The sequence below is a fragment of the Castor canadensis genome, chromosome 15 (genome assembly GCF_047511655.1).
Source record: "Castor canadensis chromosome 15, mCasCan1.hap1v2, whole genome shotgun sequence".
In the NCBI taxonomy this organism is placed as follows: Eukaryota; Metazoa; Chordata; class Mammalia; order Rodentia; family Castoridae; genus Castor; species Castor canadensis.
Genome location: NC_133400.1, coordinates 63,326,397 through 63,342,136, shown reverse-complemented (window position 1 = coordinate 63,342,136; position 15,740 = coordinate 63,326,397). Strand labels below are relative to the sequence as shown.

Here is a 15,740-nt window from a genome sequence, read left to right as displayed (position 1 = left end):
TGTACAGGAGACATTCAAGAAATACCAAGACAACAAAAATAGAGAATTTGAGTAAGCACAAGAACAAATAAAATAAACCATGGAAGCACTGTATAAACACCAAAGTGAACAAAAAAATGACAAATAAAGACATAAATGAACTCAGGATGAAAGAAGACAATATTAAAGAGGAAGAAACTCAGGTGATAGAAAACCTCAGAAAAAAAGAATGAAACAGAAATGCAAAACACAATGGAAGGCCTATCCAGCAGACTAGGACAAGCAGAAAACAGCTCTCAGAACTCGAAAGATGAAATGGGAATTAAAGGAAAAACTGAAGAGCTATTAGTTTAATAACTCAAGACCTGTGAAAAGAAAATACAAGAACTTACTGACTGCATCAAAAGACCAAATCTGAGAATCATGGGCATTGAAGAAGGAGAAGAGGTACAAGCAAAAGGAATGTGTAATATATTCAACAAAATAATTACAGAAAATTTCCCAAATCAGAGAAAACTATGCCCATACAGATACAGGAAGCCTCCAGAACACTAAATAGACCTGACCAAAATAGAACTACCACACAACACATTATCATTAAAACAATAAGTACAAAGACTAGAGAAAGAATATTGAAGGCTATACAAGAGAAAATACAAATAATATACAAAGGTAAACCCATCAAAATCACAGCAGACTTCTCAACAGAAACATTCAAAGCAAGAAGAGCTTAGGGTGAGGTCTTCTGGGCATGGAATGAAAATAACTTCAACCTTAGGATACTCTACCCAGCAAAACTATCATTCAAAACAGATGGAGCAATAAAATTCTTCCATGATAAGCAGAAACTAAAACAATATATGACCACCAAGCCACCACTACAAAAGATTCTTCAAAGGATTCTACACATAGAAAGTGAAACCCAACATAACCATCAAAGGGCAGGCAGTACCAAACTACAGGAAAAGAAAAAGCGAGAAAATAGGTAAAGAAGCAGTCAAAATATCCCTATTTGCAGATGATATGATCCTACACCTAAAGACCCAAAAAGTCTACTCAAAAGCTCCTAGACACCATCAATAGCCACAGCAAGGTAGCAGGAAATAAACAGAAAAATCATTAGCATTTCTATACAATAATGATGAGCAAACTGAGAAAGAATATATGAAAACAATTCCATTTGCAATAGCCTCAAAAAAAATCAAATACCTAGGTGTAAACTTAACAAAGGATGTTTATAGTTTTTTACAAGGAAAACTATAAACTTCTGAAGAATGAGATTGAGGAAGAGTACAGAAAGTGGAGAGACCTCCCATGCTCATGGATTGGTAGAATCAACATAATAAAAATGTTTATAATCCCAAAAGCAATCTACATTTTTAATGCAATTCCCATCAAAATCCCAATGACATTCATCAAAGAGATTGTAAAACCAACCTTTAAATTTATTTGGAAACACAAGAGACCATGAATATCCAAGGCAATACTCAGTAAAAAGAACAATGCTAGAGGTATCACAATACCCAACTTCAAACCATATTACAAAGCAATAGCAATAAAAAACAGCATAGTACTGGCACAAAAACAGACATGAAGACCAGTGTAACAGCATAGAGAACTCAGATATGAAGCCACACAACTATCTTTGACAAAGGCACTAAAAATATATGATGGAAAAAAGACAGCCTCTTCAACAAAAATGGCTGGCAAAACTGGTTAGCAATCTGTAAAAAACTGAAACTAGATCTATTTTCATCACCCTATACCAATATTAACTCAAGATGGATCAAGGGTATTAATATTAGACCCCAACTCTAAAGTTGGTACAAGAAAGAGTAGGAAATACTTTGGAACTAATAGGTATAGGCAGGGACTTTCTCAATGGAACCCCAGCAGCTCAGCAACTAAAAGATAGCATAGACAAATGGGAATTCATAAAACTAAAAAGCTTCTGCTCCCAACAAAAGAAATGGTCTCCTAACTGAAGAGACCACAAACAGAGTGAGAGAAAATATTTGCCAGCTACACATCAGAGAAAGGACTGATAACCAGAATATATAGGAAACTCAAAACACTAAATTCTCCCCAAATTAATGAGCCACAAAGAAATGGGCAAGTGAACTAAACAGAACTTTCTCAAAAGAAGAAATTCAAATGGCCAAAAAACACATGAAAAAATGCTCACCATCTCTAGCAATAAAGGAAATGCAAATCAAAACCACACTGATTCCACCTCACCCCTGTTAGAATAGCCATCATTAGCAACACCACCAACAAGAGGTGTTGGCAAGGATTCGGGGAAAAATGAACCCTCGTACAGTGCTGGTGGGAATGCAAACTAGTACATCCACTCTGGAAAACATTTTGGAGGCTTCTTAAAAATCTAAACATAGATTTACCATATAATCCAGGAATATCACTCTTGGGGATATACACAAAAAATGTGACACAGGTTACTCCAGAGGCATTTGTACACTCATGTTTATTGCAGTGCTATTCACAATAGCCAACTTATGGAAACACCCAAGATACCCCACTACTGATGAATGGATTAAGAAAATGTGGTATTTATATAAAATGGAATTTTATGCAGCCATGAAGAATGAAATTTTACCATTCACAAGTAAATGGATGGAACTGGAAAACATCATTCTGAGCAAGGTTAGCCTGGCCCAAAAGACCAAAAATCGTATGTTCTCCCTCATATGCGGACATTAGATCAAGGGTAAACAAAGTATGGGGTTTGGACTTTGATCATATGATAAAGCAAGAGCCCACAAAAGAGGTATGAGGATAGGTAAGACATCCAAAAAACTAGATAGCGTTTGTTGCACTCAATGCAGAGAAACTAATGCAGATACTTTAAACCTACAGAGGCCAATAGGAGAAGGGGACCAGGAACTAGAGAAAAGGTTAGTTCAAGAAGAATTAATTTAGAAGGTAACACAGAAGTACAGGAAAGCAATGAGTGTCAACTCCCTGTATAGCTATTCTTATCTCAACTAGCAATAACCCTTGGTCCTTCCTATTATTGCTTATAATCTCTCTTCAACTAAATTAGAGATAAAGGCAAAATAGTTTCTGCCTGGTAGCGAGTGGGTAAGGGGAGAGAGGGAGGGTGTGGAGTAGGTAAGGGAGTAGGCAGGGGGAAGGGGGGAGAAATGACCCAAACATTGTATGCACATATGAATAAAAGAACAAGAAAAGAAAAGTATACCTGAATGGACCACTGAGTATTATATTTCAGAAAATCAAATCAATTGGCTTAGCCTGGCACTCACATTGGATAAGGTTAATGTGCTTGTAATGTAAGTTTATTGTGATGCATGGTTGAGGAAATGGATTTGAATTTGACAAATTCTCATTTCTCTAACTTTGTTGGGGGAAGCCATGTCCAGTCAGCCAATATTTCTAATCCCAATAATACAACTACCTTTCCTTTTCACCAGGATGCATGCATATTCAGTCAGCTTTATTCACAGTGACAGACCATACTCTACCTCAATTTCATCAATATCAGAAAAACTGCTTGACTAAATATTTTAATGGCCAACCACTAAGTATTTTAATGGTTTAACACATTATAGAACACTTTAAATAAATTAATAGGTGCTACACTCAACAACAGAAATGTAATGATGAAAATAATAACCAAGATACAAAATTAATTCATTGCCTTTAAACTTTACCAAGATGAACAAGATCGTGAAATATACAAGAAAGATCTCAAATAACCGAATAGTATGCCTTATGGAGCAAGAAAGATATGAATAAGCCCTGCATGAACTTAGCAGAAGGAATGGGGAAATAAATATCAGAAAAGAGCTGAACATGAGGGCATACCCCTATCATACTAACTACTGCAGAAAGTATAAGTAGGAGGATAGCTGTCCTGGATTGTCCAACAAAAAGCAAGATAATGTCTAAAAACTAACCAGAGCCAAAAAGCCTAGAAGCTTGGCTCAAGTGGTAGAGCTACTGTCTAGAAGCTAGAAGCCCTTAGTTCAAACCACAGTACCACCAAAAATGTGTGAGATTAAAAATAAATGAAAGACTAGAACAGTTCAAAGAAGGTAGACATTACTTCTTAAATGATTATAAAGAATAATATTCCTAGACTACATAAAGAAAAAAGAGAGACTTGTTTAATGAAAATAAGAAATGAAGAGCAGTTATTAAGACTTACCACAGATATTGAAAGGCAGATTGTGGAAATTATACATCCACATACAAATATAAAAGGAGAAAGTCCTTATCACATGTGATTAACTAAGACTTATGAAGGACAGAAATATGAATAGACTAATAACCAATGAGCATGATTCAGAAATAAAAAGTGTCCCATCAAAGAAAAGACCAGGAACTGAGAGCTTCATCAGTGTTTTCCACCACATAGTTAAAATAGTATTAAACCCTCTCAAATGCCTGCAAAACCTGAAGAGTGGGGAACTGGCAAACTCCCTTTCCTAGGTCAGCATAACACTCATACCAAAGTCAGACAAAGAAACCACAAAAACAGAAAACTACATGTCAATCTCTTTGATAAAAAAAAAATTTCTCAAGTATTAGCAAACCAAGTTGAACAAGAAAACATTAGGCATGACTCTGCAGTTTGTGAAAAATGTAGTTGTCATCAATTTTGACAGAAAAGATTGTTTGCATAGTCTATTTGAGAACTAGTATGTTTTGAATAAGATGTTGAATTTGAGATGGAAATAAGGCAACTATATGGGTATGTCAACTGAGAAGCTGGATATACACTTGTAGAATCCCTGGGAGAACATCCTCTAGAGGTATAAATTTGGTAGTCCATGTAGTGGGAATGTCTATTACAACCATTAGATGGAAATCTTTGAAAATTAATAACTGTAGTAGAAGAGAGCACAGAGCTGGGTACTAATTTAGGGTCCTTCAGTGTTTGCAAGTTGGGGATATGGGAAATGCTAAGTGGATAATGCTTTAAGAAGTAATGAACTGGGTCACTGCTAGTAACATGTTTCAGAAGATAGTTTGCCAGAGTTAAATCTTGGATGAGATGAGATTGTTCATGATTGTTCAACACAAAATTGTGTGTCCTGGAGCAAAATTCTTGTTGGATTGACCCAGAAGAATGTTCTGAGTAGAAAATTGGAGAGGCCAAGTGTGGAGAACTCTTTTGGTACACTTTTACTGCAAAAAGAGTGGAAAATGGGATTGTAGCTAAAAATTTCACAGACAATTTAATATTTATTTAACTATTACACACTGATTATGTATTCTATAGATTTAGCCCAACCATCAGGGAAAATACTAAAGATTGTAAGCCATTTTAAAGCTGAAGACTGCACCCACTAAACACTGATGAAAAATGAGAGAAACATAGAAATCATAAACTGGAGGGCAAGGGAGAAGGGAACACGCAGAGATGCAGAAAGGCTGGGCCCCAGCTGGAACCTAGGAAGAGCACGGTTCACTGGCTCGCCCTGGGTCTGGGCCCGCCGCGCTACAGCCGCGCTGCGTCCTCCTGGCGAGGCCGGCAGCTCCCAAGTGCCAGTGGACGGTGGGGAGGAACCGCGAAGAGCCCGACTGGTGGCCTGAGTTGGCCTGCTGGTCTCCCCGCCTGGGCTGCCGAATGGGGGCGGTCGGGGGTTGGGAGGTTTGAAAAGGGGGCGAGAGGCAAAAGAAGCAGGAAGCCTTGTTGGTGCCTGGAGCCCTAGCGCCCAGCCTGGGCCCTTCCCGCCGGCGCAGTGGCGGCGCAGCTGGGAGCAGAAGATGCGGCGGGGACGTAGGAGCGGCGGCAGCAGAAGCAGGAGGCGCGGCGCGGTAGGGCCAAGGCTGCGGTGGAGAGTGTCGGCGGCGGTGGCGGTGGAGGGCGGCGGCGGCGGTGGAGGGTGTCGGTGGCGGAGGGTGGCGGCGGAGAGCGGCGGCGGGCGGCGGCGGCGGCGGTGGAGGGCGGCGGTGGCGGTGGCGGCGAGCGGCGGTGGCGGTTGATGGCAGCGGCCGGGCTCTCGGAGGGGGTGAGGCGCCTCTCTGGCCTGGGATGTAGGACCCAGCGGACCCGGCGGGGGGACGAAGGGCAGGGAGCGCGCCTGCGGCCGGCAGTAATCAAGAGGAAAGGAAGACAGGAAGGAAGGATGGACGCACCAGGTGGAGGAACAGTGAAGGAGGCCAGAGCCTGCCTGAAGGCGGGGATGGGCCGGCCATTGGGTCAAGTCGGCGGCCAGGCGGTGCGCTCTAGGTGCCTCCACCGGGCAGGAGCGGCTGGACCCCATCCTCCTCCCTCGGGCGCCGCGGAGGAGGGAGGAGGAAGATGGAGACAGACATCTGCTTGTTCTGGGAATTGCTGGCCATGCAGCTACCTGGACATCATGGACAAGGGGCGAGCGGCTTAGGTATGCAGGGCCTGCCGGGAATTCGCCTTCCACAAGTCCCTGCAGCTGGGGGTGAAGGCCAAGCTGCACCTGCGCAGGGCTAAACCTTCTAAGTTCCCCAGCCTGCAAGCCCAGGGTTGAAGCCACATGTAGATTCTGAGCCTCCACTGCAGCCTCAGCTAGGTGATCAGGACATGGATCACAAGGAGAGCCTCAACTTCAATGGCTGTTACAACTTCACTGACAATGGAATGAGCCACGAGTTTGTGCAGGATATTGGCTCCTGCACGCCCTTAACCTGAGCCTCTGCTAGCAGATCACCTACAGCAGCCTGGGCCGCATTGCCCAGTACATCAAGGGTCTGGAGTTGATGGAGCTGGAGGGCTGCAGCAACACCACCAACACCGGCCTTCTGCTCATGGCCTGAAGTATGCAGTGCCTCAAGAGCCTTAACCTCCATAGGCTGCCTGGGCCTGGAGCACCTCACTGCAGGACTGCCAGAAGCTCATGGATCTTTCTCTAAAGCACATCGCCAGGGCTGGAGGGCCTGAAGTTGCTCAACCTCAGCTTCTGCGGGGGGCATCTCTGACGTGGGCCTCCTGCATTTATCGCACATGGGCAGCCTGCACAGCCTTTACATGTGCTTCTGCGACAACATCAGTGACACAGGCATTATGCCTGAGCCTCTCAGGGCTGGATGTGTCCTTCTGCCCCAAGGCGGGGGACCAGAGTCTTGCTTACATAACCCAGGGGCTGGACGGCCTCAAGTCCCTCTCCCTCTGCTCCTGCCATGTCAATGATGATGGCCTCAACTACATTATGGGCAAATGCACGGGCTGCGCATGCTCTACGTTAGCCAGAGTGTGAGAATCACTGACAAGGGCCTGGAGCTAACTTCTGAGCAACCTTTGCCAGCTCACTGGCATAAACCTGTATGGCTGCACCCACATCACCAAGCATGCCTGGAGAATCACGCAGATGTCCTGTCTCAAGGTACTCAACTTGGGATTCTGGCAGATGACAGACAATGAGTCAGAGTCCTCCACAGCAACATTCAAGACCACGAGTTAAAGAAACTCAGAGACCTTTATCAATTAATTGTGCGGTTTGTGAATTTGTATAAACAACAAAGATCCTCTTCAAACGTGTCTATATATATTTATATAATAAAAGAGGAAATATGAAGTATGTTTTTGAAAAAAGAAAAAACCCAACCAAACCCTTGTATCTGTGAATTATTTTTGAGGCATTGTGTGTTTGGGTACATGCCAAGGTAGGAGGTGCTGTTTGTACTGACAGGAAAGGAAGCCTGGCCCAGCGCTTGTGCATGCTGTCCTGTGTGGTGTAAGTCTGCTTGTAGCTGGACGTTCCTTCTGTGCAAGGTTTACTACTGACGTCCCGAATTTATATTTCTAGAAATGTGACTAGCCTGGAGATTTCTGTAATTTTTGGTTTTAAACTGTCAACATGTAAATTTAACAAACTGCAGGAAATGAAACTTTTAAAAAAAACAATAAAATAAATTGGGACTCAGTGTACTTAAAATTATTGAGATTATACTTTATAAATTCTATGTATTAAAAACTACAAATCGATCAATGGAAGAATTTAAACTTATAAATTACAAAAGGAATAAGTAAGTAGCTAATATAACATGTTAAAAGACAGTATGCCTCATGAAAAGGAAAAAGTAAGTCAATGAAACAGTTTCTATAGCCAAAATTACTTCCATGTCTTTCACCCTATACAAGTATCAACTCAAAGTGAATTAAGGACCTTAATTTAAGACCTGAAACTTTGAAGCTACTGCAGGAAACAGCAGGGAACACAAAGGAATAAATACTCATAGGCAATGACTTCCTCAATTGAACTCAAAAGGCTCAGCAAATAAGAGAAAGGATTGACAAATCAGAGTACATGTAATTGGAAATCTTCTGCACAAAACAGAAATGATCACCTGATCAAAAAAGCAGCCCGCAGAATGGGAGAAAATCTTTGTCAGCTATACATCTGACAAGGGATTAATAATGAGAATATGCAGGGAGATAAAAAATAAACTATCAACAAAACCAATGACCCAATAAAGAAATGGATAAGTGAACTGAACAGAGATGTTTCAAAGGAAGAAGTCCAAATGGCAAAAAAAGTCCAAATGGCCATAAAGGAAATGAAAATCAAACCAATTTAAGATTTCACATCATTCCTGTGAGAATAGTATCATCAAGAACACAACAAAAATGTTGGTGAGGATGTGGGAATAAAGGAATCTTCATGCACTTTTGATGGGAATGTAAATTAGTACATCCACTATGGAAAACAGTGTGGAGGTTTCTCAAAAAACTAAAAATATAACTACCATATGACTCTCCAACACCAATCCTAAGGATATACCTGAAGGAATGTAAATCAGGTAGCAATAAAGCACCTGCACACCCATGTATATTGCAGCATTATTAACAACAGCTAAATTATGGAAAAAGTCAAGCTGCCCCACCACTGATGAATGGATTAAGGAAATGTGGTATTTACATACAATAGAATGTTATTCAGCCATAAAGAAGGAAATTTTGTCATTTGTCTGTAAATGAATGGAATGGGAGAATATCATCATAAGTGAAGTTAGCCAGATTCAGAAAGCCAGTGGCTTCATGTTTCCTCTCATATATAGACCCATTACAAGTAGAAGCAGAATTATGAAAAACAGGTTACACTAGGGGAGGTCACATATAAGAGAAGGAGTGTAAAAGAAGGATCTTAAGGTGAATATGGTTGATGCACTTCCTATACAAGAATGAATATACAATTTTTAAATCTCTTAAAATCACTATAAGAAAGGGATTAACACAGAAAGGAGAAAAATAGAGCGAATGAACCAGTTTGGATTATAATACATATATACATGGAGATATCACAATGAAACTTCCTGGATAGCTATCTTAAACAAACAAAAATGCCATTTTTTTGCAAAATAAAATCAGAAAGGCAAAGCAGTTCCTGTTGAGTTGGAGACAGACACCAGGGGAAGTGGGGAGGATATAAGGAAAGGGTGTAGGAGGGTGAATATTAAGGAAAGGAGTAGGAAGGTGAATATGGTGGAAATATTACATGCTCAGGTATGTAAATGGAAAAATGAGACCTGTTGAAACTATTCCAGGAATGGGGACAAGAAGGATATAGGAGCATGATGGAGTTGGTGAATTCAACCACGCTATACTGTAAGAACTTTTACGAAGGTCACAGTGTACTCCCAGTACAACAATAAAAAAATAAACTTAAAAAAATGGTAGACAGAAAATTTGCTGAAATTGGAATCTCTGGCTCCAATATGTTTCTGTAAAATCTCATAAAGTTGTGTTTAGAAAATTGTAATCATAAATCAAAACTCAGAGATCCAGTCAAAAATGAAACAGTTTCAAGCAAGCTTAAAATCTACCTTGTCCAAATGTTATCTCATTATTAAAAATAAAATGGTGACTGAAGTGTCAGATTTATAGCTGACTAGAAATCTACATTCTTTGATTTACTCCAAAACCTCAAGTTGAAAGAAAACAACACATGATACAAGTTAAGCAAACCTACTGATGAGATTTGCAAGGCCATTTTCAGATCTTTGTTCCTCAAAGAATAGATAAAAGGGTTCTGTATTTGAGGGAGTACAGCATACATCACTGAAGCCACTGCCATCTTCCTGAAAGAGTCTGAAATTGAAGAACTAATGCATACCCCTAAGCCTGCCCATAAAACAAAGACAAAACAGACAAGTGAGAACCACAAGTAAAAAAGGCTTTATTCTTTCTTTATGATTATGACATTCTCAAAAGAGAGGACACAATGTTAATATAAAATAAAATTATTCCACTGAGAGGGATACCACCAAGTATGCAAGCTGAAACAATTATCGGATTGTTATTTATTAATTACAGGCTCAGAAGGGGTAAACTTGATAATGTGAGCAAGTTTGCAGAAGATGTTTGAGATTTCTAAGTCTGTGCAGAAGGGCAGACTCAACACCAGCAATATGTGGACCACTTCATCCAGAGAGAGAGAGAGACAAGAACCAGCATGACACAGAGGCAGAGGTTCATGATGACTGTGTACCTAAGGGGATGACAGATGGCCACATAGTTGTCATAGGCCATTACTGCAAGGAGAAAATTTTCTATGGTTGTGAAAATTATGACAAAGCAAACCTGGATAAGACATCTTGTGTAGGTGATGTTCTGATCCTGTGTTTTTATACTCACCGGCAACTTTGGGACTGTGATTATGGTCATGCATGCTATTAAAGGACAGATTGGAGAGAAAGAAGTACATGGGTGTGTGGAGGTGGGAGTCAGAGCTTATGGTTAAGATGATGAACAGGTTTCCCAGGATGGTAACCAGGTAGAAGGACAGGAACAGCCTTAAGATTAAAGGCTGATATTCTTGATCTTCTATCAGTTACAGGAGATGAAACTCACAATACATGTTGCTTTCTGGGTCCCATGTTAATTCTGACCATATGTAAATGATGGTGTCAAAATAAAATAAAATATATGATTTCTGGATAAGCAACAACAATATCAGATTAAATGTGGGCATGTATGAAAATTCTGGGAACCTCTGTGGACTTATGGATCATCAGCTCTGGTAATGAAAACTAACAGTATTTTAATAAATACTCTACATATGTTAAAGGCTGAGTATTCTTAATAAAACATCTTTTCTTGTATGTGGTAAAGGAAGATATGTGAAAGCTTTCACTGTCAGTGTCTCTCAACATTAATTTCTATCTTGTACTTGTCCTTCCTCTAATTTCCACTCCCTTTATTATACACCAACACATTTTTTCACTTTTAACTAAATTTTGAGACAAAGAATAAGGTATGGAATTTTTAATTCCTTCAAACAAAAAGAAAGTAGAGAATGTACTTAGCATATCTATCTTTTAGAGCAATTGGCTCCAACTTTGGCAAGTCTCAGAATTATCTGATGGACTCCTCAAAATACAGATGAGGTACTTTATGCCATCATCCCCATAGATCCATGATGAAATATCATTGATGCAACACATGCAATTGGTATTTGCTGAAGATTCATTTAGAGCTCAGATTGTCTAGCAGCTAAGGTGACTGTTCAGATAAATCTATGGTAATGTCTCTGGATAGTACAAAATTGCATTCCTGAAAGATTACTAAGTTTTCATAATTTCTCTTTATAATTGCAGTACTTTCTTCCAGGAAAAAGTCAAAAATTTCCCTTATTTTAAAAATGCGAACTATCTTATACCAATGAATTTAATTGTGGCCAGTATAGAGTGATTATCCATGTGTTCATGAGCAAAGACTTGAATATCTTGCCTTTAGACTTGATATTCATAACATTCTACTTGAAAATACAAGAAATCTCTTTAAGTACTCAATTGTGAATGAAGCTAGAAAACAATGTAGAAGAAATTATCCATAGCATCCTTTGGGAATTTCTTCCCTTAGTGAAATAAGTAGAATGTAATTAAACTAAATAAACAAGTAAACAAAAATAACTAAATGAGAGCAATAATATCAAGCTTAGAATCCTATAAAAAAGACAGAAATAAAAACACTAATTTTGGTGGAGTGACAGAGATGTACAAGACAACACTGATTTAAGTAATCAACTTCCTTCCTATGTATCCTTGGAAATCCATGGGGTTCCTCTCATGGGACATAGAGAAGCTGTGATGTCAGTGTCATCATTTGTTGTGATATGTGACTCAAAGATTCCTATTTAATCCAGGTTCCCAAATTACTTATTAAGTCAAGTTTGCTTGTGTCATGTACACATGGTGGGATTGTAGAGACCTGGAAAGAACACTCCATCACTGTCTGGCTTCTTTATCTCCATGAATCAATCTTATGCACAGAACCTTCCAAGGACATCCCCTTCCTTGCTCATTCATTGTCAAAGTAAGGATGAGCATCTTCACAAATGTACATTTCTATGTGCATCAACCACTGGAACTGGAACATGGTATTTCCCATGTGTCTGACTCTTCCAGGGAAGATTTAGCATAATGTTTCCTTAGATATCCTTGAAGAAAAAGAAAACAGTCTTTCTTCTCCAGGTTTTCCTCTGCTTGCTTTCCTTCAAACATGGCCCAACATTCCTCCACTTGCTGCTACTAATTCAAAAGACTTCTTGGGAAGAATCTCAGTGGTAGAGTGCTCATAAAGCATGACTGAGGCCTTGTGCCAACAACCAGCACACAAAATATTTGAAAAGGCTCAGTTTGCTCCTTTGGTCTACACAATGAATGTCAAAGAACTTCTGTCTCCATATGTTTAATGATAACATTTATACCATTGCTGTTGGCATTATGAAGCCTAGAATGGTCTCCTACATTTTTATGTTCTCAAGTCAGGGCTTTAAAAAATGAGGCCTGATATTTTCAATAATGTTGATGCTATGTTGTCAGAAATCCACTATGACGTTCATGGTTTGTGTAGGGAGTTTTTTTTTCAGTGATCCCTCATTGATCATGGGAAAGGGAATCTGGGACACACCCATAACACTTTCTAGGGATAGGTCTCTGCTTCCCCTCACTGCACACCCTGATTCTGTCTATGCTCCTGTGTAGCCAGAAAGAACCACTGGATTAAAACCAATATTTCTTTCTTTTGTTTCTCTTTATATTTTATTAATTTTTTTATATACGATAATGATACAGGAGGGGTTGTGATAGTTCCATGTATGCATAGATAGTACCCTGGCTTGAATAAACAAGCAAAATGAACTGAACACAGAACTACTTTACGCAAGGTTAGCCAGGCTCAGAAGACCAAAAATCATATGTTCTTCCTCATATGTAGACTTTAGATCTAGGGCAAATGCAGCAATGTGTTTGGACTTGGATCACACAACAAGGGGAGAACACATACGGGAGATATGGGAATAGGTAGAAAACCCAAAACATGAAAGCGTTTGATGTCCCCACTCCAGAAGAACTAATACGGAAACCTTAAAGCAACAGAAGTTAACATGAGAAGGGGCTCAGGAACCAGTGTAAAGATCAGTTAGAGATGAATCAACTTGGGTTGTAACACATTTGTATATGAAAGCAATGCTAGGAATCTTTCTGTATACCTATCCTTAACTCAACTAGCAAAAACACTTTGACTTCCTTATTATGCTTATGTCTTCTCTCCAACAAAATTAGAGATAAGGGTAGAACAGGTTCTGCCTGGAAGTGGAGGAGGGGGTGGGGGAGGGGAGCAGGGGGGAGAAACGACTCAAACAATGTATGGACATGTGAATAAATGAATAATAAAAAATTGAAATAACAAAAAGAAGTACAAATGTCCAAAAATACATGAAGGAACAAATGCTCAACATCCTTGGGCATAAAGAAAATGCAAATCAAAATGATATTGAGATTTCATCTCACCCCAGTCAGAATGGCTATTATCAATAATACAATCTACAAGAAATGGTGACATGGATGTGGGAAAAGAGAAACACTTACACCCTATGGGTGGGAATGTAAATTAGTACAACTATAGAAAGCAGTGTGGAGGTTCCTCAAAACACTAACAATAGAACGATTGTATGATCCAGCAATATCATTCCTAAGCATATACACAAAGGAAAGTCTACCAGGATACAATGGAGGCACTTGCACAACCGTGTTTATTGCAGCACTGTTCACAATAGCCAAGCTTTGGAAATAGCCTGAATCTCCCATAAATGATGAATAGATTAAGAAATGTATATACACACTATGGAGTGTTATTTGGGCATAAAGATAAATGAAATACTGTTATTTTCAGGCAAATGAATGGATCTGGAGAATATCATGTTAAGCAATATAAGCCAGACTCAAAAGGTCAGAGGTTGCATCTTTTCCCTTATATGTGCTAGCTAGACATATAAGATAATTGTATGCAAAAAAAATACCTAGATGAAAGAGCGATACAGAGAAACTGGTTGTTGTAGAGAACTACAGGGAGATGAGAGAGGAAAGACAATGTTAGCAAGTGAAAAGTATTAGAACACTGCAATTGTGTATGAAAATGTTCTTTTACTTATAAATATATGATAGTTCTTTGTTTATATTTTTTATTTAAAAATGCCATTACTATACTTATTTTTATGTTTTAATTATTGTTGTACTAGTGGTACATTGTGACATTTACAAAACTTATTATACTATGTCATAGTTGAATTTGCCTCCTCTATCATTCTCCTTAATCTCCCTTCCTCCCATTCTTGGAATTGTTTCAACAGGCCTCAGTTTTCCATTTTTATACTTGATTAAAAAATACTTCCATCATATTCACTCTCTTACAACCTTTCCTTTTATCCTCCTCCCTCCTACTGATGCCAACCCAGCAGCTAAGATGTAATTTACCTTTGTGCTGTCCATTTTTGAAAAACTGAGTGCCCCATAAAAACAATCCAATGAAGAAATGGGTTCATATAAATTGAATAGGGAATTTTCAAACAAAGAGATACAAATAGCCAATAAATACATGAAGAAGTGTTCAAGTTCCTGGGCTATTAAGGAAATGCAAATCAAAGCAACACTAAGGGGCAGGAAGAGGCTAATTTGATGAAAGCAGAATATACAGACAGACCTGAGGTACGAAGCAAAACCTCCTTTGCTATCAATATACCCATAACCAAAAAACAAAGGGAAGATGTTAAAATAAATCTTTTCTGGAGGTGGGTACCAGTAGGAGGGTATAGACACAAGGAAAGGTGAAATGAGGGTATGTATATATGATGGATATATTTTTTGTGCATCTATGAAAATAGAAGAATGAAACCTGATGAAATTATTCTAACAAGGCGAGGGCAGAAGAGGGAGGAAAATAAATACAACTACCAAATATTTAAAACATACATGTAAATATCAAATGTGTCCCCCTGTAAAAGTATTTCATGCTAATAAAATCATAAAAATGCAGTAAGATTTCACCTTACCCTAGTTAAAATGGCTATCTTTTTGGCAAGGATGTGGAAAAGCAGGGACCCTTAAACACTGTTGGTGAGAATGTAAATTATTATAATCATTAAGGAATGCAATATAGAGATTCCTTATAAAACTAATCTTTTTATTCATATGTGCATACAATGTTTGGATCATTTCTCCCCCTTCCCGCCCCCTCCCTCTCCACCCCCAACCCCTTGCTACCAGGCAGAAACTATTTTGCCCTTATCTCTATAATTTTGTTGAAGAATGAGTATAAGAAATAATAGAAAGGACCATGGGTTTTTGCTAGTTGAGCTAAGGATAGCTATACAGGGAGTTGACTTGATTTGCTTTCTTGTACATGTGTGTTACCTTCTAAATTAATTCTTCTCAAACTAACCTTTTGTCTAATTCCTGGTCCCCTTCTATTGGCCTCTGTCACTTTAAAGTATCTGCATTAGTTTCTCTGCCTTGAGGGCAAC

The 15,740-nt window shown here is 39.1% G+C and overlaps 1 pseudogene; it reads left to right on the top strand.

Annotated features, from left to right (window-relative positions):
- Nucleotides 1-6,268: 6,268 nt before the first annotated feature.
- Nucleotides 6,269-7,400, top strand: LOC141417262 (F-box/LRR-repeat protein 14-like; annotated as a pseudogene).
- The last annotated feature ends 8,340 nt before the right edge of the window (nt 7,401-15,740 follow it).